At 48.7% G+C, this 24836-nt stretch overlaps 1 protein-coding gene across 2 annotated transcripts in view; it reads left to right on the top strand.

The window, feature by feature from the left end:
- Nucleotides 1-24836, top strand: part of cdpf1 (cysteine rich DPF motif domain containing 1) — a 44741-nt gene that overhangs the window by 606 nt on the left and 19299 nt on the right. The window lies entirely within an intron of this gene.

Below are 24836 nucleotides of genomic sequence, written 5' to 3'. Positions count from 1 at the left end.
CCCATATCCCTGCTATTGGGAGCAGCAGTGAGAGCGGACCGACCTGTGAGGGAACAGGTGGAGGAGGAGCGAGGAAATAAATACAGAGGCTCGAGGCCCAGACCGAGCTATTGGGAGCAGAAACAAAGGCCAACAGTAAAGAGGGTCAAAGTGCAGAAAAATATTAAACCAGCAAAGTTGAAGGCACTTTATCTAAATGCACGTAGCATTCGCAACAAGGTGGATGAATTAATGGCACTAATAGAAGTAAATGGGTATGATGTCATTGCCATTACAGAGACATGGTTGCAGGGTAACCAAAGCTGGGAACTGAATGTTCCAGGGTACTCAACATTTAGGAAGGACAGACAAAAAGGAAAAGGAGGTAGCGTAGCGCTGTTAATAAGGGATGAGATTGGTACGGTAGAGATAAAAGATCTTGGCTTGGCAGATCGTGATGTAGAACTGGAATCAGTTTGGGTGGTGCTAAGAAACAGCAAAGGGCGGAAAACATTGGTGGGAGTTGTGTATAGGCCACCAAACAGTAGTGGTAATGTAGGGCACAGTATCAATCAAGAGATTAGAAGTGCATGTAACAAGGGCAATACGGTAATGATGGGGGACTTAATCTACACATTGACTGGGCAAATAAAATTACCACTAATGGTGTGGAGGACGAATTCTTGAAATGCATGTGAGATGGTTTCCTGGATCAGTATGTGGAGGAACCAACCAGGGAACAGGCTATTCTGGATCTGGTACTGTGTACTCTTCTGGTTGGGTGATCAATAATCTTGTGGTAAAGGGGCTTTTAGAGACAAGTGACCATAATATGATTGAATTTTACATTAAGTTTGAGAGTGATGTAGTCCAATCTGAAGCTAAGGTCTTCAATCTAAACAGGAAACTACAAGGGCATGAGGGGCAAGTTGGCCATGATAGATTGGGAGACTACACTAAAAGATATGAAGGTGGACATACAATGGCTAACATTCAAAGAAATAATGCATAATTTGCAACAAACATATATTCCTCTAGGGCATAAAAACCCAAAAGGAAAAGTGATCCAACCATGGCTAACAAAATAAATTAAAGCTAGTATTAAGTCAAAGGAGGAAGCTTATAAAGTTGCCTGTAAAAGCAGTCAGCCTGAGGATTGGGATTGTTTTAGAAATCAGCAAAGGGGGACCAAGAAATTGATAAAGAAAGGGAAAATGGAATATGAGCACAAAGTAACGAAAAATATAAAAACGGATTGTAAAAGCTTCTATAGGTATGTGAAAAGGAAAAGACTGGCGAAGGTAAATGTAGGTCCTTTATAGTCAGAGACGGGAGAATTTATAATGGGAAATGAGGAAATGGCAGAGAAATTAAATAAATACTTTGTTTCTGTCTTCACGGATGAAGACACAAAAATCCTCCCAGAAATACGAGAAAACCAAGGGTGTGACGAGAATGAGGAACTTAAAGAAATTATTATTAGTAAAAAAACAGTACTAGCAAAATTAATGGGACTAAAAGTCGATAAATCCCAAGGACCGGATGACCTACATCCTAGGGTTTTGAAAGAGGTGGCCATTGGAATAGTGGATGCATTGGCTGTCATCTTCCAAAATTCTATAGATTCTGGAACGGTTCCTGCAGATTGGAGGATAGCAAATGTAACCCTGCTATTTAAGAAAGGAGGGAGAGAGAAAACGGGGAACTACAGACCTGTTAGCCTCACATCAGTAGTTGGAAAAATGCTGGAATCTATTACAGGAAACTTTCGATTAACCGGCCCCTAAATAACTGGAAATGTCGGTTAACCAGCAAAATTCAGGAGTAGGTTCAGGTAACTTTTATTACTTTTTTTACTCCATTTGTTGCTGTGCAAGGGTGTAGCTGCAGCTGTTGCTAAGCTACAGAGACGCTTGCAACTTGTGCCGATTGTTCTGAAGCTAAGCAACAGGGTTTGTTGCTTTATACGGAACTCTGAGCTCCGTATCTTTTACTATAGCGTTCGGTTATCCGGAATTGTTGATGAACCGGCACCACGTCGGTCCCGTCCGTGCTGCAGAACAGAAAGTTTCCTGTATAAAGGATGCAATAACTGGGCACTTAGAAACTAATAGTAAGATTGGGCAGAGTCAACATGGATTTATGAAAGGGAAATCCTGTTTAACAAACCTATTGGAGTTCTTTGAGGATGTAACTAGTGGAGTAGACAAAGGGGAACCGGTAGATGGGGTGTATCTGGATTTTCAGATGGCCTTCGATAAGGTCCCACACAAGAGGTTAGTGAACAAAATTAGGGCACATGGAATTGGGGGTAATATACTAGCATGGATTGAGAATTGTTTAACAGACAGAAAACAAAGAGTAGAGATAAACAGGTATTTTTCAGGATGGCAGACTGTGACTAGTGGGGTACCGCAAGGATCGGTGCTTGGGCCCCAGCTATTCACAATCTATATCAATGATTTGGATGAGGGGACTAAATGTAACATTTGCAAATTTGCTGATGAGACAAAACTAGGTGGCAGTGTCAGTTGCAAAGAGGATGTGAAGAGGCTTCAAGGGGATCTCGACAGGCTCAGTGAGTGGGCGAGAACATGGCAGATAGAATATAATGTGGATAAATGTGAAGTTATCCACTTCGGTAGAAAAAACAGAAAGGTAGAGTATTTCCTAAATGGTGAAAGATTGGGGAATGCAGATGCTCAAAGGGACCTAGGTGTCCTTGTACATGAGTCACTGAAAGTGAATGTGCAGGTGCAGCAAGCCATTAGGAAGGCAAATGGTATGCTGGCCTTCATTACAAGAGGATTTGAGTACAGGAGTAAAGAAGTCTTACTCCAATTATATAGGGCCTTGGTGAGACCACACCTGGCGTACTGTGTACAATTTTGGTCTCCTTACCTAAGGAAGGATATACTTGCCATAGAGGGAGTGCAACGAAGGTTCACGAGATTGATTCCTGGGATGGCGGGACTGTCGTATGAGAAGAGATTGAGTAAACTAGGCCTGTATTCGCTTGAATTTAGAAGAATGAGAGGGGATCTCATTGAAGCATACAAAATTATTACAGGGCTTGATAGGATGGATGCTGGGAGAATGTTTCCCTTGGCTGGGGAGTCTAGAACCAGGGGCCACAGCCTCAAGATAAAGGGTAGGCCATTCAGGACTGAGATGAGAAGAAATTTCATCACACAGAGGGTGGTGAATCTTTGGAATTCTCTACCCCAGAGGGCTGTGGAGGCTCAGTCATTGGGTATATTCAAAACAGGTCGAAAAGAATTCTGACTAGTAAGGGCATCAAGGGATATGGCAATAGGGCCGGTGAATGGAGTTGAGGCAGAAGATCAGCCATGATCTCATTGAATGGCGGAGCAGGCTCGAAGGGCCGAATGGCCTAATCCTGCTCCTATTTCATATGCTCTTATGTTCTTATGATTCCCTCAATATCCAAAAATCTATCATAGAATGGTTACAGCACGGAAGACGACCATTCGGCCCGTCGAACCCGTGCCGACTCTCAGCTCATCCCACTCTCCTGTAGCCCTGCAAATTTTTTTCTTTCAGATACTTATCCAACTCCCTTTTGAAAGTTAAGATTGAGTCTGCCTCCACCACCCTTTCAGGCAGTGCATTCCAGATCTTAACCACTTGCTGTGTAAAAAAAGTTATTTCTTACGTCACCTTTGGTGCTTTTGCCAATCACCTTAAATCTGTGTTCTCTGGTTCACGACTATAGTAATCTGGGATGTTATGATTAAGGTTATCCACCAGGTGGTGCTGTAGCTAGTACTGCTGCTAGCTAAGGTCAGGGGGTTGTTTCCTGCCAAGGTCAGCAAAGGTGGAATGCCAGGATGCAGGCCTGTATGTTTGCTACGCAGTTGTTAATAAAGTACACAGACTAATTCCAATATCTCGCCTCTTCGAGTTCTTGTTTCACTACATGGATTTATCACATCGACCCTTCTGCCAATGGGAACAGTTTCTCTCCACCTACTCTGTCCAGACCCCTCATGATTTTGAACACCTCTATCAAATCTTCTCTCAATCTTCTTTGCTCCAAGGAGAACAACCCCAGCTTCTCCAGTCTATCAACGTAACTGAAGTCCCTCATTCCTGGAATCATTCCCGTAAATCTTTTCTGCACCTTCTCTAAGGCCTTCACATCCTTCCGAAAGTGTGGTACCCAGAATTAAACACAGTACTCCAGTTGGGGCTGAACCAGTGTTTTATACAGGTTCATCATAATTGCCACACTTTTGTACTCTTTACCTCTATTTATGAAGCCCAGGATCCTGTAAGCCTTTTTAAATGCTTTCTCAACCTGCCCTGCCACCTTCAACGATTTATGCACACATACCCCCAGGTCTCTCTGTTCGTGCAACGCCTTTAGGATTGTACCATTTAGTTTATACTGTATGTCCTCTCCTCATTCTGCCTATCGATCTCTGTCTTGAATATACTCAACGACTGAGCATCCACAATCCTCTGGGGTAGCGAATTCCAAAGGTTCACCACCCTCTGAATGAAGAAATTTCTCCTTATCTCAGTCCTAAATGGCCGACCCCTTATTCTGAGACTGACTCCTGGTTCTAGACGCCCCATCCAGGGGAAACATCCTCCCTGCATCTACCCTGTCAAGCCCTGTAAGAATTTTGTATGTTTCAATGAGATCACCTCTCATTCTTCTAAACTCTAGAGAATATAGGCCTAGCCTACTCAATCTCTTCTCATAGAACAATCCATCCATCTCAGGAATCAGTCTGGTGAACCTTTGTTGCACTCCCTCTATGGCAAGTATATCCTTCCTTAAGTAAGGAGACCAAAACTCTATACAATACTCCAGGTGTGGTCTCACCACGGCCCTATATAATTGCAGTAAGACGTCTTTACTCTTATACTCAAATCCTCTTGTAATAAAGGCCAACATACCTTTTGCTTTCCTAATTGCTTGCTGTACCTGCATGTTAACGTTCAGTGATTCGTGTACAAGGACACCCAGGTCCCTCTGAACACCAACATTTCCCAATCTCTCACCATTTAAAAAATACCCTGATTTTCTATTTTTCCTACCCAAGTGGATAACTTCACATTTCTCCACATTATATTCCATTTGTCATGTTCTTGCCCACTCACTTAGCTTGTCTATATCCCCTTGAAGCCTTTTTGCATCCTCCTCACAACTTACATTCCCACCCAGCTTTGTATCATCAGCAAACTTGGATATATTACATTTGGTCCCCTCATCCAAATCATTGATATAGATTGTGAATAGCTGAGGCCCAAGCACTGATCCTTGCGGTATCCCACTAGTTATAGCCTGGCAGCCTGAAAATGACCCGTTTATTCCTACTCTCTGTTTTCTGTCTGTTAGCCAATCCTCAATCCATGCTAGTATATTACCCCCAATCCCATGAGCCCTAATTTTGTTTAATAACCTCTTGTGTGGCACCTTATTGAATGCCTTCTGAAAATCCAAATACATCACATCCATTGGTCCCCCCTTATCTATTCTGCTAGTTACAACCTCAAGAAACTCTAATAGATTTGTCAAACACGATTTCCCTTTCACAAATCCATGTTGACTCTGCCCAATCTTATTATTATTTTCTAAGTGCCCTGCTACCACGTCCTTAATAGATTCTAGAATTTTCCCTACTACTGATGTCAGGCTAACTGGTCTGTTGTTCCCCGTTTTCTCTTTCCATCCTTTCTTAAATAGTGGGGTTACATTTGCTATCTTCCAATCTGTGGGAACTGTTCTAGAATCTATGGAATTTTGGAAAATGACAACCAATGCATCCACTATCTCTATATCCACCTCTTTCAAAACCCTAGGATGTAGGCCATCAGGTCCAGGGGATTTACCGGCTTTCAGCCCCACTAATTTCGCCAGTATTTTTTTTACTAAAACTAATTTCTTTCAGATCTTCATTCTCACTAGAGCCTTGGTTCTCCACTATTTCCGGGAAGTTTTTTGCGTCTTCTTCAGTGAAGACAGACTCAAAGTATTTGTTTAATTTCTCTGCCATTTCCTTATTCCCCATTATAATTTCTCCTGTCTCAGCCTGTAAGGGACCCACATTTACTTTCGCTAATCTTTTCCTTTTTACAAACCTATAGAAGCTTTTACAGTCTGTTTTTGTATCTTTTGCTAGTTTACTCTCATATTCTATTTCCCCTTTATCAATTTCTTGGTCCTCCTTTGCTGAATTCTAAAATCCTCCTAATCCTCAGGTTTACTACTCTTTTTGGCATCATTATAAGCCTCTTCCTTTGATCTAATTCTATTTTTAACTTCTCTTGTTAGCCACTTTTCCTGTGGGGTTTTGGTGCCTTAAAGGACTGTATATTTGTTGTAAATTATGTATTAATTCTTTAAATGCTAGCCATTGCTTCTCTAGCATTATACCTTTTAATGTAGTTTCCCAATCTACCTTAGCCAACTTGACCCTCATACCTTCGTAGTTTGCTTTGTTTAGATTTAAGACCCTAGTTTCGGATTTAACTAAATCACTTTCAAAATTCTATCATATTATGGTCACTCTTCGCTAAAGGCCCCTTTACTACAAGATTATTAATTAACCCTTTCTCATTGCACAATACTAGATCTAAAGTAGCCTGTTCCCTAGTTGGTTCCTCAACATACTGATCTAGAAAACTATCTTGTATACATTCCATGAATGCATCCTCCACACTATTACTGCAAATTTGGTTTGCCCAGCCTATATGTAGATTAAAGTCTCCCATGATTATTGTATTACCCTTGTTATATGCGCCTCTAATTTCCTGATTTATACTCTGCCCTACATCACAACTACTGTTTGGGGGCCTATAATCAACTCCCACCAATGTTTTCTGCCCCTTGCTGTTCCTTAGCTCCACCCAAACTGATTCTACTTCTTGATCTTCGGAGCTAAGATCCTTTCTCTCTACTGTCTTTATCCCATCCTTTATTATCAGGGCTACCCCTCCTCCTTTTCCATTTTGCCTCTCTCTTCTAAAAGTTAAGTATCTTGGAATATTTAGTTCCCAACCTTGGCCACATTGCAACCACATCTCCGTAATGGCTATTAGATCAAACCTATTAATTTCTATCTGTGCTATTAATTCATTTATTTTGTTGCGAATGCTTCGCGCATTCAGATATCGTGCCTTTAGCTTTGACTTTTTTCTATTTTTCCCTGATGTCTCCTTAGTCACTGATGCCTTATTACCTTTGTTGCTCTTTCTGTCCCTTCCTGACCCACTCTGCTTATTTTTACCCAAAGCTCTACACTGCTCTAGAGCCTTGACATTTCTCTCGCTGCTTTTAAATTTACTCTTTCCTGAATCCTCCCACGCCCCTTCATTATTTTAAAGCCCTATCTACTGCCCTAGTTATTCAGTTTGCCAGGACATTGGTCCCAGCTCAGTTTAAGTGGAGCCCGTCTCAACGGAAAAGCTCCCTCTTTCCCCAGTACTGGGGCCAGTGCCCCAGGAACTGAAACCCTTTCCTCCCACACCACTCTTTTCCTCTCCAACTTCAGTCTCTGATCTCCATTTTTGGATCTGTGCCAGCTTAAACAAACTGCAACCTGCAGAAACTTGGACAACTGGATGTAGGAGATAACTTGCAGCCTATTTCCTGTAACTCATGTTACACATACTTGGAACAAACCCAACTGGGCTGTTCCACTGCATTATAGGGCACACTCCAACTTCAATGCCGGTAAGTGGCAGCTGGTAACTGATTGGTTGGTAAAGGTCATATTGTTTTTTTGTTGTTGCTCTTCAAGGGGCCGGGGTTAAATAGCTGGTTAGAGATAAAACAGAAACTTAGAGATTGGTAACTGTTAATACCATATTAAATTAGTAACTGTAATACCATATTATATTAATAATTTGAATTAGATACATCTTAGTCTTAAATTTATGTAAAGCAATTAATAGCCTATTAAATAAAGGCATGGCAGGGCAGCTCAGTCCCGTGGAAATCCAAGACACTTCCCGTGTCCTGGACAACCACGTGTGCAAGAGGTGTCACCAGCTGGAGGAGCTAGAGCTTCAGGCTTCAGAGCGTGAGCAGCAGTTGGCGTCACTGCGGTGCATCAGTGAGGCTGAGAGCTATGTGGATAGCACATTTCAGGAGGTGGTCACCCCGCAGCTAAGGAGTGTGCAGGCAAAGAGGGAATGGGTGACTGCCAGACAGAAAAGGAGGACCAGGCAGGTAGTGCAGGAGTCCCCTGAGTGCGTCTCGCTCTCTAACCAGTATTCTGTTCTGAGTACTGGTGAGGGCGATGGTTCCTCTGGGGAGTACAGCCAGAGCCAAGTACGTGGCACCACGGGTGGCTCAGCTGTACACGGGGGTGGGCGAGGAAGAAGAGTGGGAGAGCAATAGTGTTGGGGATTCAATAGTTAGGGGTGCAGACAGGCGTTTCTGCAACCACAGATGTGACTGCAGGATGGTATGTTGTCTCCCTGGTGCCAGGGTCAAGGATGTCACTGAGCGGCTGGAGAACATTCTGAGGGGGGAGGGTGAACAGCCAGAGGTTGTGGTCCATATCGGTACTGTAATGTATATACCTTTAATGGGGGAACTATCTTTTACAGCTCATGTATACTGCAGTACCGGCAGTGACCACACCTGTATATAGCACTGAGTAGTAATCTGTACAGATCAGTTCCAGTGTGAGCCACGTTGAGTAAACACCTGTTGTACCGTTCTCCTGCAGTCTGTGTCTTATTATACACAGACACAACATTGGCGACAAGGCAAGTTCGAACCTACCTGCAACTCTGCATCACCTCCCGGGGATTCGTTCCTGGAGATCAGTGGATTGGAGGTCAAGGCCAGAGACTCGGGCGTCGACCACGGGCAACCGCCCAGTCATCCAGCAGAGACTCGAGAATTGTGGGGGAGGCTGTCGAGAGCCAGGCTTGGCTTTCAAGTCGAGGTGGTCCAGCGAAACGGGCTGGCAACAGGTAGTGCGCAGACCCTTCCCGGACAGCGGCGGGCTAGAGCCCGACCGAGCGGCACAGCAAAGGGCCGAGCAGCGTCGACGGGGGAGAGAGAGGGCAGAGCACACAGGGCGCAGCCGGTGTTCAGGGGCTGAGCCGCGTCGAAGAGAGGGAGAGAGAGACGCGCAGAAACCCGCGAGGCACCGCCATTGTCACGAGGACCGCCGAGAGCGGCGTTGGCAGCAGCGCAGGAGAAGCGCGCGAAACCTACAGGGCGCCGCCATTGCCAGGAGAACCGCCGGGAGCGGCGTTGGCAGCAGCGGGGGAGGAAGGAAAGCGCGGGAGACGCCATTTTCCGCCATTGCCATGAGGACCGCCGAGAGCGGCATTGGCAGCAGCGCAGGAGAAGCGCGCGAAACCTACAGGGCGCCGCCATTGCCACGAGAACCGCCGGGAGCGGCGTTGGCAGCAGCGGGGGAGGAAGGAAAGCGCGGGAGACGCCATTTTAAGCCATTGGGAGATGCCATTTTAAACCACACCCAAAATGCCGAAGAGTGGCAGTATCACCGCATTTGACAATGAAGTCGAAGATTGGACTACATATGTCGAACGAATAGAGGTATACTGCAAGGCAAATGAGGTGTCAGATGAGAAGAAAGCGTCAGTATTGTTAAATTTAATGGGTGCAAAGACATATGGGTTATTACGAAATCTAGTAACCCCAACGAAGCCAATGGAAAAGAGTTTTGAAGACATAGTAACGATACTACAGGAACATTTAAACCCCACACCGCTGCTGATAGCAGAAAGATTCAAGTTTCACAAACGGAACCAGCATAAGGATGAAAGCAATGCTGATTATTTAACAGAACTGCGCAAACTATCGAAACACTGCCAGTTTGGAGCGGGACTGGCAGATACCTTAAGGGACAAGTTTGTGTGTGGGCTTCAAAGTGAAGGAACCCAGAAACGGCTTTTATCTGAAAAGGACCTTACGCTGGAAAAGGCTTTCAGCATTGCGGTATCATATGAAGCAGCAGCACGGGGCACTGCAGAGATACAACAGAGACCGCAAGAATATGGCACAAACGAAATGTCATACAGAACAGAGAAGTGCTATCGCTGCAGCAGAACAACACACGACCAGAATGATTGCTGGTTTAAAGACAAAGTGTGTAGACAGTGTGGAAAAGTAGGACACATAGCACGAGTCTGCAGGTCGGGAAAGAAAACCAGCAAGAAGAAACCTACCAAAGAAAAGTACAAGAAGGTACATAAGATGACGGAGAATAGTTCAGACGAACAAAAGAGTGATAACGACTCCGAAAGCAGGGAACTGAGTTGTCTGAAACTACATAATGTGATCACAACGTCGGATCACCGGACCATTTGGGTCACTCTCAAGATAGCAGGAGTCCAGGTAAAGATGGAATTGGACACAGGATCAGCCCTAACAGTCATAAACCGATGGGACTACGAGCGGCTATTCTCACACATACCCTTGAGAGACACAAAAATTATTTTGAAGACGTACACGGGGCAAAAAGTCTACCCCAAAGGAAAAATAAGGGTGACCGTTATATATAACGGTAAGGAAACACCAAAACTAGACCTGTATGTATTGCAAGATGGAGGACCACCATTACTGGGATGTGAATGGATCCGGAAAATACAACTGGATTGGCATTCCATACAGGCACTGACTGTGGCTGACAAAAAGGATGACAGACGTCACACCTGGGCGACTGTCAAAGATCCTAACTGACGCGAAAGAAGTGTTCCAGCAAGGACTCGGAACACTAAAAGGCATGACAGCGACGATTAAAATTGAAGAAAACGCAAGCCCAACATTTTTTATGGCCAGATGCGATCCGCCCAGCCGTCGAAGCAGAGCTGGAGAGTCTGGAACGTTCAGGTGTACTGTCCAAGGTAGACTGGAGCGAGTGGGCTACACCCATCGTCCCTGTGATGAAAAAGTCGTTGAGCAGCATGCCTGGGGAACCAAGGAAGGTTCGCATCTGTGGGGACTTTAAGGTAACAGTGAACCCAGTCCTTCACACCGTACAATATCCACTTCCGCGGATTGAAGATATTTTCGCCTCGCTATCTGGAGGGAAACGCTTCACTAAGATTGATCTGGCCCAGGCGTATCTGCAAATGGAGGTAGAAGAAGCATCAAAAAAATACCTCACAATCAACACCCATAAAGGTCTCTACCAATACAACCGGCTGGTATTCGGGGTAGCATCAGCTCCGGCTAGTTGGCAGAGGGCAATGGAACAAGTCCTGCAAGGGATCCCAGGGACCCAGTGTTATTTGGACAACATCCTCATCACAGGCGAAAATGACAGTGATCACCTTGCCAACCTGGAGCAGGTGCTCACTAGATTGCAGGAATATGGGCTCCGAGCTAACCGCCCCAAATGCGAGTTTTTTAGAAAACAGATCTCGTATTGTGGCCACGTTATCGATAAAGAGGGGTTACATAAATCCCCAGAGAAGATTGAGGCAGTAGTCAAGGCTCCAGCACCGGAAAATGTGTCACAACTGAGGTCGTTCCTCGGGCTGGTAAACTACAACCATAAGTTCTTGCCAAATTTGTCTACAATACTACACCCACTGAACACCCTACTGCAAACTGGGGTGCCATGGAAGTGGAGTGACGAATGTAGACGAGCTTTCCAGAAGAGCAAAACACTAATCACATCGAAAGAGGTATTGGCCCATTACAACCCGGCATTACCAATTCGGTTGGCATGTGATGCGTCACCCTACGGCATTGGAGCGGTGCTGTCGCACAAATTCTCGGACAGCTCAGAGAGGCCAATAGCCTTTGCGTCACGATCACTAACCTCAGCCGAGCGTAACTACGCCCAGATTGACAGGGAGGCCCTCAGCCTAGTGTGGGGAGTGAAAAAGTTCAATCACTGTCTGCACGGACAGAAATTCACCTTGCTGACTGATCACCAGCCTCTTGTCTCCATTTTTAATCCGAAGAAGGGCGTTCCGGTGATGACTGCGCAATGACTACAAAGATGGTCACTTTTTCTAGGGGCGCACCACTATAAGATTGAATATAAGGGCACGAAACAGCATGGAAATGCTGATGGGCTATCACACCTGCCACTGCCTACTGCGGAGGAAGCACCAGCAGTGGATCCTGTCGAAATATTCCATTCGACTATAGTTGAATACCTACCGGTAACTAACGCTTGTATCGAAAAGGAAACCCGAAATGACCCGACACTGTCTCGGGCATATGATTTGACGGTGAAGGGATGGCCAGCACATGGCGACTCACTGTTGCCAGCATTCTCGACAAGGAGAGAACAGCTGTCAGTGTGCCGGGGGACCTTGATGTGTGGATCCCGAGAGTTAAGGGATAGAGTGCTCAATGAGCTTCATGAGGGTCATCTGGGAGGGGTAAAAATGAAAAGCCTAGCCAGGGCTTATGTGTGGTGGCCGGGAATCGATAAACAAATCGAGGACCTGACCAAGAGCTGCTCAGGATGCCAGAAAGTCCAAAATGCACCACCACAGGCCCCTCTACACCCATGGGAGTGGCCCTCATCTCCATGGCAATGGGTGCATATTGATTTTGCTGGTCCATTCATGGACTCAATGTTTTTAATAGCCGTGGATGCACACTCGAAATGGCCTGAGGTCATCAAAATGTCCTCCATCACCACGGAGAAAACTATTGCAGTCCTACGGACCATTTTTGCCAGGAATGGCTTGCCAGAACAGATTTGCTCCGACAACGGACCACAGTTTGTGTCCGAAGAGTTCCGGAGGTTCTTGAAAAAGAATGGGGTAAGGCATTACACATCCGCCCCGTATCATCCAGCCACAAATGGATTGGCTGAGAGGTTCGTACAAACTTTTAAGAAGGCAATAAAGGCTATGTACAATGACAACATTCTGCTGCAGCACAAGGTGGACACATGCAGTCACCAACCAGGCCCCAGCCATGATGTTCTTTAACCGAAGGTTAAGATCTCGCCTGGATTTGCTCAGACCAAATGTACGAAGAGATGTTGAGAGTAAGCAATTCCAGCACATCCATGAGAAGCCAACAAGGAGCTTCAATGTAGGGCAACCAGTCTTGGCCCGCGACTACCGAACAGAAAAATGGCAGCCAGGAACGATATGCACACGGCAGGGCCCACTAATGTACACAGTGGACGTTGGGGAGAGCATCGTGAGACGCCATGCTGACCAGATCCTAGAGTCACAGGAACAAGTCAACCCCATGCCTCGCCCATATGTACCTGGTGATGAACCCGACGTACAGGTCGCATCTACCCCAGAAACAGTAGCATCGGAAGCTGATGAACCAACCGACGACAGGGGGCCAGAATTGCCTCCGCACCAAGAGCAAGACACTCGGGAAAGGCGCTATCCAGAAAGGATCAGGAAGCCTCCCCAAAGACTGAATATATAAATAGACTATTTTCAGCTAATGTTGCATGTTAAAAGTGTTAATTGTAATTAGTTTGATATTTAATTGTTAAATGAGTGTTATGGTACTGTTAATCTAAAAGGGGAGGAATTGTAATGTATATACCTTTAAGGGGGGAACTATCTTTTACAGCTCATGTATACTGCAGTACCGGCAGTGACCACACCTGTATATAGCACTGAGTAGTAATCTGTACAGATCAGTTCCAGTGTGAGCCACGTTGAGTAAACACCTGTTGTACCGTTCTCCTGCAGTCTGTGTCTTATTATACACGGACACAACAGGTACCAACGACATAGGTAGAAAAGAGGGATGAGGTCCTGCAGGCAGATTTTAGAGAGTTAGGAAAAAGATTAAAAAGCAGGACCTCAAAGGTAGTAATCTCCGGATTACTCCCAGTGCCACACGCAAGTGAGTATAGAAATAGGAGGATAGAGCAGATGAATGCGTGGCTGCAGAGATGGTGCAGGGCTTCAGATTCCTGGGGCATTGGGACCGGTTCTGGGGGAGGTGGGACCTCTACAGGCCGGACGGGTTGCAACTCAACAGGGCCGGAACCAATATCCTCGTGGGGAGGTTTGATAGTGCTGTTGGGGAGAGTTTAAACTAATTTGGCAGGGGGATGGGCACCAGGATGTAACATTAGAAAGGGGAAATAAAGTGCTCAAAGGATTGGGAGAGGTAGAGAGCACTAAAGTAAGAAATAGTAAGGTATTAGGTGGGGTCCAACTAAGAGAGAATACAGGATGATCTAAGATGAGTTTACAGTTTATGTATGTGAACGAAGCGTAGTAAACAAGGTAAGTGAGCTGTGTAGGGGGTTTCTCTTGCTCTTTCTGGTCTCCTGCCAGGCTTCGTGCAATAATTACCCTTGAGTGGTTCGACCCACTCCCCCTACGGTTCTAGACCTTGGACTTAGGTGCAGAGAACAATAGTGCAGAGAAAGAACTCAATAGACCAGGTTGAATAGCACGAAATGGATGCTTTTATTTTAAACAGTTTGAAGCATTACAAAATACATGTCATAGGCACAGATTAAAGTTACTACAATCATGCACAAATTTATGAACTTGACTCTATGGAAATGGGGAACACACGGCACATCGTAAAAGGGGAAACACATTACGATTTCCCTTAACTCCCTCCCCTATACCTAAACTAAGTTTCGACCTGGGGAACTTGGGATCATGCTCACCACTCTCGAAATCGCGAGAAAGGGGGGGTTCGCAGCCTTTTTGGCACCGCTTTCCGTCGTCACGTGGATTTGGAAACTTCTGGCGCAGTCGATATTCTCTCCTCCCTCGAGGCGGTGGGGTAGACCCAGCCTCGATGAGCGCTCGTTAAGGTTGAGATCCACTAGGTCGATTTGGGTTCATGGAGCAGACCCAGATGCAGGCTATGCACTTGGGAGAATCTTGTGGCCTAGATCGCCAGTCCTCCAGAGGGTTTCTTCTCTGTCGGCCTGGGTCGTCGATGATCTCCCGACCCCAGTACCCGGGCCACCCTCGTCGTCTTCTCGTCGTGGCCGAGCCTTGTTTGGCTGAACACCGACCACGTTGTCCTTTTACCGAAACCGTCCGTCTTTAAAAAGACGAAAACGTTTTCATCGATCTGCCGAAGTGGAAGAGGCGCCGATCCGGGCACCGTCCGCCCTTCGTTCGTTCCTCGTAGAAGAAAGTTCTTGAAGAAATGGAAGCCTGAAGTCGCCCAACAAGAAGCCGTGGCAGTGAAGAAGAAGTTGTTCAAGTAACCCGGAGTCCGAAGTAACTTAGATGGACTTTCAATCCATAGTTATACTCTTTTGGGACAGTCTTATCTCCCGCCAAATCATAGTCCTGTCTTTGTATTAATTTTGGCGGGCAGAAATCTCTGCAGGGGCGCTTTGTCTTGTAACGGAGCCGGTGATAACTTAAACTGGCCTTCCTGGCCGATAATGTCTTTCAATGTCTTTTGCATTGTCACCGTGGCTCGGTTCGCATATTGATCGGTCTGGACATTTTCCTTGATGGCTGCTAAACGGTTTTTCCTTTGTACGATAAATGGGTATAAGTGTTTTTACATTGTCCGCCCATATCTTGATGGGCCCCATCCTGTACTTATAATCCATTGAATATGTATGCTGTTGCTCTGAGTTTCGGTTCCCAGAGACTGGCTTTCGTGGGCTCACTGTCTTCAATCCACAAGCCTGTCTGGCTTGCAGTAACAGAAATAAAATGGTTCATAAACTGATCACGGGGCCTGGCGGCCATTTTGTATGCCCTTTTATCAAAGGTTTTTCTGTGCAAGCTTACTTTGGTCAATAAACAGTCTTATTTTATCCAGTTTTCTTGCGTGATTTTTGCTGAAAATTGCGAATCTTACAGGCCCCCCTGTGATACTGATAGCTTGCTTAAAGTATCAATAATCCTTGATGAGCAAATTTTCCCTGATTCTCCACATCCAAACATTCCTGGCACTTAACTATCTATGCCCCTCACGACACATGCAGTTCCCATTTCCGGAGAAAATGAAAATTACCTCATGCACACTTGGAATCATAGACAGCAAAACTTAAACTATAACACCTTCACCTGTCAGATGGGCAGGGGTTGATACCCTTTTGCGCCATCTGCATGCATCTTTTATTAATCCAAAAAACTTAATAACAACTAATAACATAACAATACTTATTTCCTTATAACCCAAAACAATCAAAAAAAAAAAAAAATTTAAATGGAGGGACGCTTAATCTTATACTAGCAGCTTAGAGTGGGGTATCTGCTTCCCCCATCCGCACATAGCGTTCTCTCCATTCTCCTGTGTTCTCGTGCCTCTGGAGGCGTTTGCCTCTTTTGCAATGCACGAAGAGCAAAAATATCACAATCAAAACCTGACATACTACTAGGATATGGGATGCTATTCTAATCCAGGCGGGGACCTCTATGTTGGTGAACAAGTCCCACCATGGTGGGATGGTTATGTCCAATATGTCTTTTCCTATCTCTAAAGTCTTCTGCTCCAGTGTATAGAAATGTTTCTGTGAAACTATAACGGCTTTTAAAACCTTGGTGAGGTGTTCGGGAAGAGGGGGAATGACATAACCAAAATGCGCGACAAATCGTTGTAAGTCTGTGAAATTCTCTTTGATAGTGATGTGTACGGTGGAGGGCGCAGGAATGGGAACAATTCGTTGTTGTGCCACTTGAACCTCGGCCCTGGGTTTGAAACAGAAACTGCTATCACCGACCGAACACCACTCGTGTTGTCCATATCGGTACTGAGGCGCTGCAGTGGTGACGCAGTATGTCCCACCCCCGATATATGCTACCTGTGGGGGCACATGGTCCTCTGCCATTGCCTCCATGGTGCAATTCACCGGCTTCGCGCTAGCGGTTCTGAACCCGCACTGTGGTTTCAAAAAGGCATTCAAGTGCTGGGGACACAGGATGATGTGTGCTCCCCGGCTCCGACATCCCGAGAGGTCGGTGCCTGTCATGGTACGCTCCCATCTGATGACGTAAGGCGGGACCACTGCGTAACGAATGTGTGCGCCCCCCTGAATGACTCCAATGTTCTCTACTCTGTATACCGGGGCGGGCTTTGCTGAGGGACCCAACACCGGCATTCTTACTACTATTCCCATAATAGTGTGATTCGAATGTCCGCAGTCCACTGGAACTGGGTATGCTTCTGCGGCTAGTCTGAGCTGGCACGGGCTTAATGCATTCTCAAAAGGGTGGAGCGCTTGCAAGTGCTTGTTGCTGATCCAGGACGGGACCAAACCCTGTTTTAAATCCTCAAGATTATTGCGGCCCTCGCCCAATAACCACGCCCCGTACAGCACACAGGCCTCGTTTTGCGCAGCTTGATCGGACGCATTCCGATCGTCCTTAATGAGTGCATTTACCGTTCTCGCGTGTTTCTCCAGCTCAGCAATTATGTCCTTAAAGTGTAGTGTCATGGCCTGGTCCTCATGCAACTCAGAACCCACGACCTTGTTTTCGTCTGTCAATATGTTCCTTAACTGGGCTTTTAAACCGTTGATCTGTGTCTGCAGCTCCACGTTATCTAGAGCGTTGACAACAGATGTCCCGGTATTAAAAGCAGTGAATATGTCATTTACAGTACCCCTTCTTTGCCTCCCGACTCGATCCAAAACTTCTGGCGGTGTGGTGTATAATTTGTCTCTGTCGATGTCGGCAAAGTCAAATTCGTAAAATTGTCTAAACATACTGGTTAACAGGACCTGGTATAATTGTTCCGTTTCTTTGGGACACCACTCCGGCAATCTTACCTCAGTGAGATTTAAAATCACTGAGGCCACCGCGTAGTGTACCCCTTGGTACAGCACCTGACCGGTGGGTACCAATACTAAACCGTTCCCGGGTCCCTTGGTGGTGGTTGGGCACCCTCCTTTCTGGGCTAGTGCTACCGGAGGCGTGGGCAGGGGCTTGCGTGGGCGGGTGATGAGTTCAGTGGCGTTCACCGGAATAGGGGAGTATGGGGCTCCGCACGCTCGAGTGCTAACATCCCATCTCATCCCCTTCCCTTCATCCTGCCACTGCCTCTGGAAGAAGATGGACACGCCCTTGGGGCAGACGCGTCTCGAACCCCACATACAGACATATATTCCCTCATCCGGTTCCCACCATTTGTCCCAACACACACGTAATTGTCCGTGAGTTCCCGTAATAGTCCGATGGGTATTATTACCCAGTCGCTCCCACTCGACCGTAGAGTTTCTCATGTCCTTTCCCAGCTTTCGTAGCCACCACCATCGCCTTGGTGGTACGTTCCCATTGCACACCAGACAAATCCTCTTTCCCACGGTGACGCTGACTCTGGGCGCTAGGATCCTCACTCGAGGGCACGTTAATGAAGTCTCTTGGTAGGCAAAACCGAAATTGCTGGAATATTCCGTAGAATTCGTTCCCAGCCAACCTGGCCATCTCCCTTGGTGGAAGTAGGTGGCGGTTTCCTCTACCTCTCGCTCCCCCGTCCCATCCGTTGCGATGGGGGCCGTGTCCCCGGAGCACCCGAAAATGATGACGTCCTTGGTGCGGCCTCGGTAGGCCCACCCGCACCCGATCGCCATGAACGCGACGACAATCCTTTCCATCGTATCCCAGGTTTCTGTAACCAACAAAATGATGTAGCCGGGCTCCCGATAGGTGCTGGCCTAAATTAATTGGACGCGCGGGTTCCTGGACCCCGCTCCCTAACAAACACACATACCGGGCAGACTTCAAAATTGTACTCTTAACACCATATACTTTACATTCCTTAAACTATGACCATAATTACCTATCTTAACTTATGTACAGCGCCGCCCTCCGTGGGGCGGCTTTCCGAATCCCTGTGAGGTCTGTCGTGTGCCACACCCTGCGGTGGGGCTGCATTGATCTTTGGCCTTGATCCCCCGCAGCCTGTCGCTGCTGAACGGGGATCATGTCTTCCTGGGGCTGCTTTAAACCGTGGTTGGGGAGGATGGGGAGAATCTGGCCAAAATTTTCTGGGCTGGGGCGCTCGAGCCGACCTACGAGGGGCTGCTTTGGGTTGGGCTCCCGGGGCCGATGGACCTGGGGTCGTGACTGTTACCGTTACAGCCTGTGGTTCCTCCACAGCTGCCGGCTCCAGCTCCCCTCCCTCAGGCTCCGCCCCCCCGGGGTCGGGATCTGTGGCTTCCGACTCCACCTCACCTGTCCCTACAGGTAACGAGTCTCCACCCCCACTCCCTACCTCCCCCAAGCTTGAGTCGAGGGCGGGACTGCCGTCCTCTGACTCTTCCTCCTCCGTGATTGGGTCTAAAGCGAGGTTGAGCTGTTCGGGCTCTCCCCTGCCTAAATCCCATTCAAAAGATGAGGCCTCCCACTCCAATGGGATGGCCTCTCCCTTCACGCAGGCTACTGCTCCAGCCTGTGTGGTCTGTGACTCTGTTACAGGCTGAGGATCTTTGTTCTCAGACCTGGTCCCCTTTGGTGGCCCTTGTGTACCCGGTTTAAACAGTTTACACTGGTTGATGTGAAACCATTTGGTACGTCGGGGCGTCTTCACTGCATAAACCATGGGGCTGGCTTTGTCTACAATGCTGTATGGCCCCATGTACAGTGGTTCAAAACTCCCTACCCTGGCGTAGTTTCGGACCATGACCTGGTCCCCGACTACCCACTCTTGTTGTTTCCGAGGTTCCAACAACAGTTTATTTCCCTGGTGCTGTCTTCCCATGTTCCCAGCCGCCTGCCCATAAATCTGTCTCAGGCGCTCCAAGAGGGTTTGGGCGAATTTGTCCCGTTTCACCTCTCGGAGCTGGCCCTCAGTGAGCACCGGGGCTAGCACATGGGTGGGTGTTCGCATGATCCTTCCAGTCATTAACTCGTGCGGGGAATACCCCGTGCTTTTGGACTGGCTGGCTCGGATCCCCATGAGGACTAAAGGCAGGACCTCCGCCCATTTCTGGGGCAAGCCCATTGTCTCTTTCCTCAGCTTTTCCTTGAGGGTCCGATTCATACGCTCAACAATCCCGGATGACTGGGGATTGTATGCTACGTGCCACTTTCCCTCAATGCCCAAGAGCCTGAGGGCGTTCTGCATTACTTGACCGGTGAACTGACTCCCTTGGTCGGACTCTACAAAACGGGGGAGTCCCCACCGTGAGAACACTTCCCGAATCAAGATCTTAGCAGTACCCAGTGCCGTAGCTGTTCTGCACGGGAAGGCTTCTACCCATTTGGTGAACACATCTACCAGGACAAGGCAGTACTTATAGCCTCCCTGGGCGGCGGGCAGGGGCCCTATGTAGTCGACCTGAATCGACTGCCATGGTCCCTCTACCCTCCTGATGTGCCCCATGGGCACCTTCCTTTTGTGGGGGTCTGGGTTGTTAGCAGCACACACAAGACAGCTTGCGCAGAACTCGCGGACATCGTCCCGAAGTCCCGGCCACCATCCCGCCTGCTCCACCCGTTGCCAGGTGACCTCAGGTCCGGGGTGTCCCGCTCCTGGACCCTCGTGGGCCAATTGCAGGAATTCCCTTCGGTGCTGCTGCGGCACAACCCACTGCTCCTTTCGGAACAGCATACCTTCTTTGACTGTGAGGGCTGCCGTACTGTACGGACCTTCTACCTGTTTGCCCTCTGTGATGGCTTTTAGGACTGTTTTTAGGGCGGGATCCAGGGTTTGGACGGTCTTTAGGTCTGGGGGCGGTGTCACCCCTGTGTTCCCGGGAATTCCCTCCCTGCCTTGGATCGCCGCTACGGGTCCGGGTTCGTATGGGTCCCAGAGAATGCCGTTGCGGGCACCCTCCCTGGCTAGCGCATCCGCCTGCTGGTTGCCCTGACTGCGGGGTTCTGTAATGGAGTGAGCCTTCACCTTATGGATGAACACCTCTCCTTTCTCCCCCACAGCTGCTAGGATCTTCTCCAGCAAGGGCTTAACTGTTAAAGGCCGCCCGTCCGCGGAGGTGTACCCGCGTCGGGACCAGATGGCGAGGTACTCTGTACACGAATTGCACGTGAACATGCTGTCTGAGCAAATCGTGTATGGGGTTGGGAAAATCTCGGGGTGGGTAACCACGTACGCCACCGCGGACAGTTCAGCCTGCTGCGCGCTCATAGTGCTGGGGAGCTTAATTGCCAGGGCAATGTTTGCCGCAGGGTCATAAACTCCACACCCTGTGAGTCGCTTGCCGTCAGCTACAGTGCTAGAACCGTCTACGTAGATCTCGCGGCCCGTGGGATGTATCCCGGCCCGTAAACCTCTGTTAACTTCCCATACCCCTTCTACGGAACATTGATGGGCTGTCCCGGGATATGCCATATTGGCTGCGAGCCTTGGCGCGCAGAGGCCTTTAACTTTGAGATCCATCTGGGAAAGGAGGAGGGTCCAGCGCGCAATCCGAGCGCTGCTTACGGTCCCATCCTTAATCCTCCCGTCCAGAAGCATCTTCGTGGGGGTGTGATGGGTGAGGAGCGTAATGGGAGAGGTCCCTGTGAAGATCACTGATCTGTTCACAGCCCAATGCGTGGCCAGGAGATGCCGTTCGCAATTGGAGAAACTCCTCTCCACATCCGTGAGCACCCTGGAGGAATAAACTACTGGTCTTAGCTTGCCGTGCCGCTCTTGGAGCAGTACTGCGCTCAGGCTGTCCCCACTAGCGGCTACCTCCAGAAAGAACTCCTCTCCCCCATCTATGGCCCCTAGGGCTGGCGCGGTCTGCAGATCTCTTTTCAACTTCTCGAATGCTGCCTGGCACCCCTCGTCCCAAGACCACTCGACTCCCTTGTGTAAGAGTCGAAGTAGCGGGGCCGCTGTGGCAGCATAGTCCTCGATGAAATCTCTGCAGTACCCGGTCAATCCCAAAAAGGACCTTACACCCGTTACTGTGTTGGGAATCGGCAGATCTTGTATAGATTCCCGTCTGGCCTTATCTATGGCTCTTTCCCCAGCGCGGATGGCCAGACCCAGGAATTTAACTTCCTGCTGGCCGATCTGGGCTTTCTTTGGGTTTACTTTGAAACCCTTCCTTTCTAACAGTTCCAACAATTCGGCTAACAGTGGGCCGTGCTGCTCCCTTGTATCTGTGAACAGGAGTAAGTCGTCCACATACTGCACTATCTGGTTGGGCTGGCTGAACTCTTTCAAACTCCCCGCCATGCACTGATGGAAAATGCTGGGGCTGTTGTGAAAACCCTGTGGTAAGCAGTTCCAGGTGTACTGTTGCCCTTTGAAAGTAAAGGCAAACTTGTACTGGTCCTCCCGCCACAGCGGAATGGACCAAAAACCGTTCGAGATGTCCAGCACCGTGAATGTGGTCGCCGATGCTGGAATACTCCCTATTAAGTCTGCAACTGCTGCTACCGTGGGCGCGCAGGCTGGGATATTACTATTGAGGACTCTATAGTCCACCGTGGCTCTCCACGAATTGTCCGGTTCCTTTACCGGCCATAATGGGGAGTTCACGTGGGTGGCTATCGTCCTCAATACGCCCTGCTGTACCAATGAAGATATTGCTGTCTCCATGTCGGGTTCTGCCTCCTTGGGGAAATTATACTGCTTTTGGGGTCGGATCATGGGGTCCCCGTCTACGCTGACTTCGAACCCAGTGACTCTCCCGCAGTCGTGCTTGTGGGTGGCGAACGCGGTCAGATTTTCTGACACACGCGCCTGCAAGTCCGTTGGGACGTTTGTTATCATGAGCTCGAGATCGTAACCTCCTGACGGCTTCATAGTGCACAGGGCCCCCTTTTCTTCCTTCCCCGGGATTACGACTACCTTACCTAAACCGCCCTCGGCTCCCCAGAGACAGTGATTTCTCAGGTCCACGAGGATCCCGTGTTCCACCAAGAAATCAGCCCCGAGGATGCCTTTCCCCCCCCCCTCTTTCCACTTCAATAGGATGCACGTCCATGTGGTGTGGAGCGCTCCCAACTGAATGGAGAGCGGGAGGGAGTGCGCGCCAGCCTGTGCTCTACCTGTGAAACCCGCTACTAAATATGGAGCCTGGGCGGACAGAGGTGAGGCAAAAGGTTTGTCCGTGTGGATCACGGTACACGAAGCTCCCGTATCCCACAGGTAACTACCCCTTTGTTTCTCCACCTCCATCTCCACCACAGGTCTTCTCCAAGCGTCATAGCGGAGCAGACACAAGTAGATGGGCTGCGCGGGCGTCAGTCATTTAGGTGTTTCGGCTGGGGTCTCGGGGGCGATAGGGCTGTTAGCAACCGTTACCTTCCCCTGCCAGGTCATCAGAGACCGCATAGTCTCCAAGACTGACTCGATCGCAGCGGGGTCCACAACCGCACCACCCCCTTTATTCGGGGCAGAGGCTACGGTTGGGTTCTGGACTGGTGTTGGGGCAGCGGCCTGCACTTGTGGTTGTGCTGGTGTTGGGTAAACTCTCGGGCCGTTGGCGACTCGGGCTTGGGCTTGATCTTGGGCTGCGGCGAACGCTCTCTCCCTCTTATCCTTCCAAGGATTCCTACAGTCCTTGCGCCAATGACCCTCCTTCCCACACCCGTAACAACTGCTATTTGCTTGGGGATGGCGATTTCCCTCCTGACGCCATTCCTTTTTAGCAGAGGCTGCGGGTCTCACCTCATGCACCTTTCCTTTCACAACAGGCGTTTTCTTGCCCTTGTTGTTTCTATAACTGATCGTGAGCTGATCTAGTACTACTTCCTCCGTGGAGCGGGCGTTAGTGGGGTCAAACCATGCTTTGGCCTGTTCCTTCACTACTGGCAGGCAACCTGCTACCAGGCACCGAAGCCAGTGAGCCCTTTGTTCGCCATCCAGCCCGGCCCGGGCCGGCCCGCCCGGGCAGCTGCGCCGATACACTGGCCACAACCTGTCGGCGAAAACCCGTGGGGGTTCTCCCTCTAGCTGCACTGTCTTTTCTAAACGGAGGAACGGAGTTCCGTCCCCCTCTCCCATGATCTCCAGAATCTCATCCCGTAGCAACTCATAGTCCCTGTGCCCTCTCTTGCTCTCGTCAGGGAGACACTGGAGGAGCGAACTGTCCAGGGAGAACAGCAGCATTTTAGACTGTTCAACCCCGTCGCAGTCATTGACTGCTGCGGTCTGCTCCACGTCCCTGAAATGCACGGAGGGATCTCCTGACTCGGAGAGTTTTGGGATGTGACTTATCATCTCTCTTAGCTGTCGTGCGCTATGAGGCATTATGATCTGACTCTCAAGGGGTCCGTCATCGCCATTTTCTTCATTTGGACCGATCCTCCGGTGTCTCGTTGGACACATTGGCGCCGACCCCGACTCTACCGTCTGGGGTTGCTCTACCTCAGGGCTCTCTTCCTCTACCGTCTCCGTCTCCTGTCCCGGAGTCCAAGACTCCTCATAGGCAGGAGGCGCAGAAGGTTCGGGGGTTGGTACCCCAACTGCCTCTTGTGGAATCGGTCTTTTGGATTCCTTGGCTAGCAACAGCTGACTCGCTGGTGGATTTATGAGACACACCAACCCGTTTGCCTTCGCTAGGGCCTTTCTCAGGTCCTCTAGCTCCCGGCGGCAAGTGCTGTGGTCGGTGTTCTCAGATCTATCCTCCATGGCCATCTTATATGCTGCCCTGGCTCCCAGGAGCTTTTCCTCTTGGGCATCTACTTGTTTGGCTAGACGGGAACACCTCTCTCTCATTCTACCTTCACTGGCCTTGGCCTCAACGACCTGACATTTTAAATATTCTACCCGGGTTTCGTGGCAGCGAATTACAGAGCGGCGTTCCTGGTTCAGCACGTCAAGCGATTCAATCAGTTTTTGACCTCCCGCAACCTTTTCCTCTACGCCTTTAAGCAAGCCGTTGATCTGGACTGTCTGTGCTGCAACTACTTGGTCCAAAAGCTGGACTTGCTTCTTGTAGCACATCAGCCAGACCGCCTTTTCTACAGATTTCTTATGCTCTCTACCCGCTGTCCACTTGATGGCTGCGTCTAGCGGGCGCCTATCCCTTAGTAGATCAGATATCCATTGTTTT

Source organism: Somniosus microcephalus, chromosome 16 (assembly GCF_052327205.1).
Source record: "Somniosus microcephalus isolate GS21.2 chromosome 16, FLI_Smic_1.0, whole genome shotgun sequence".
Classification (NCBI taxonomy): domain Eukaryota; kingdom Metazoa; phylum Chordata; class Chondrichthyes; order Squaliformes; family Somniosidae; genus Somniosus; species Somniosus microcephalus.
The sequence above is the reverse complement of the archived record's forward strand: the minus strand, read 5'-3'. Positions and strand labels throughout refer to the sequence as shown.